Source organism: Schistocerca cancellata, chromosome 1 (assembly GCF_023864275.1).
Source record: "Schistocerca cancellata isolate TAMUIC-IGC-003103 chromosome 1, iqSchCanc2.1, whole genome shotgun sequence".
Taxonomy (NCBI): domain Eukaryota; kingdom Metazoa; phylum Arthropoda; class Insecta; order Orthoptera; family Acrididae; genus Schistocerca; species Schistocerca cancellata.
In genome coordinates this window covers 785,822,282-785,824,410 of record NC_064626.1, presented here as the reverse complement: position 1 = coordinate 785,824,410, position 2,129 = coordinate 785,822,282, and the positions used below count along the sequence as shown (strand labels likewise).

The following is a 2,129-nucleotide window of genomic DNA, read 5'->3' as shown; positions in this document are numbered from 1 at the left end:
GGTTAGTGGACTTAGCCCAATTGGCCTATTTTCCCGCCAAAATTGGAAGTTATCGCCATTTTTTCTCGAAGTTAGGTTAGTGGACGTAGCACAATTGACCTATTTTCCGCCAAAATCCGCCATCTTGGATGACGTCATGCGATGTTGTCAAGTCTACATGCCACCATCTTGGATGACGTCATGCTATGTTTTCAAGTCTACATGCCACCATCTTGGATGATGTCATCCATGCCATCTTGAATAAATTTGGCAACAATGCAGCGTGTCGTGACACGAAGGTTGTCTCTCTACAGATGAAGGTGAGATGGGAGATTTGAGAATGCAACAAGAATTTGGAAGACCGCCGAAAGATTTAAGTCGAAACAAGGTCCCTGGAGTAGACGACATCCATCAGAATTACTGATATCCTTTAGACAGGTAGCCATGACGAAACTACTACACCTGGTCTGCAATTTGTTTGAGATAGGCAAAATATCTGAGAATGCAGGCTTTCTTGGCGAATCTCGATGACAAAATCTTCTCGGGTTGACAGCCGAGTCAATGCATTGTTCTTCAGCAACATTTCAGCAAGTTTCTTACTTGCCATCTTCAGGCGAAGTGTCGGGTTCATGTCTCGACCAGATCTTTGTAGCCGCTGGACCACGAGCTTCTGTGCATCCTCGGCGCCGCTCGGGCCAATCAGGCGCGAGCGGAATCGGCGCGGCTGCGGGTGGTCAGGGGAGCTGCTGCCGCCCTGACGCCGGTTGCATGGGTGTACAATCAGGAGTGTATTCCAGCTTTGTTTTTATTAAAACATTGACGGGCACTTCCACCGAGGTTTCGCAGCATACCAAAACGGCACTTGGGAAGTTTTGCATAGCGCCGCCCGACAGCAAAATTTTCGTGTCTTCTCGTTGAAGTGGGATGTCGATCTTGGATGGTGCCTTGGGGCCGCGGCGGTCTCTTTCCGCCTACGACACGACGCGCGTTCTCTTGTTGCCGCAGGCCGCGCTGCCTGCCTTTTCGCGCATTTCGGCTGCTGCAGAGCTAGATTCTGCTCTCCCTAAGAATAGGGAAAAAGTAGGCCAAGACCTGGAAGCAGGCCGCGGAACCAAAGACAGGTTTTCCTCCGGCCCCGTCCAGAACTCCACGTCTGCTATCATTCTATTAGGGCCACCAATACAACCGGGAAACCCAACGGTGGCAACAAATGTTGTAACTGGTAATCCCCAGGCAGCAACCCCCCCTTTCCGCTCCGGACATTGCGTCGTCTACATAAAATGAGAATACACGTAAAACACAGGCAAATAATTACATTGTCTCCCTCCCTCCCCTATGAGCCCGTTCCTGCTTGCCAACGTCCAAAACCGACTCGCCCAACATATCCCCGTCCTGAATGGCAAGCAGAAGTCCCGTCAACAGACTAAAATCCTCCCCAAACCCGAAACTGCTACCCAACCCCCCACCTGATCCAAGTTCCTCAAATCCCCCCCCCCCCCCCCACTCAAGTACAGGCAACGGCCTTGCCGCAGTGGATACACCGGTTCCCGTGAGATTACCGAAGTTAAGCGCTGTTGGGCGTGGCTGGCACTTGGATGGGTGACCATCCAGCCGCCATGTGCTGTTGCCATTTTTCGGGGCGCACTCAGCCTCGTGATGCCAATTGAGGAGCTACTCGACCGAATAGTAGCGGCTCCGGTCAAAGAAAACCATTATAACGACCGGGAGAGCGATGTGCTGACCCCACGCCCCTCCTATCTGCATCCTCATCTGAGGATGACACGGCGGTCGGATGTTCCCGATGGGCCACTTGTGGCCTGAAGACGGAGTGCTGCTGCTGCTGCCACTCAAGTACAGGCGGCCGCGGTGGCCGGGCGGTTCTAGACGCTTCAATCAGGAACCACGCGACTGCTACTGTTGCAGATTCGAATCCTGCCTTGGGGAAGGATGTGTGTGATGTCCTTAGGTTAGTTCGGTGTAAGTAGTTCTAAGTCTAGGGGACTGATGACCTCAGATGTTAAGTCCCATAGTGCTTAGAGCCATTTGAACAACTCAAGTGCACGTCTACAAAGCAGTGGCATGCAAAGAAGGACAGAAAGGACAGACATAAATAGAGGAGGAATCAAACCCCCCAACCCAAATCACCCCTC

General features: G+C 52.2%; 1 pseudogene; it reads left to right on the top strand.

The window, feature by feature from the left end:
• The first annotated feature begins 1,492 nt into the window (after window positions 1-1,492).
• On the top strand, window positions 1,493-1,609 carry LOC126095581 (5S ribosomal RNA; annotated as a pseudogene).
• Window positions 1,610-2,129: the final 520 nt, after the last annotated feature.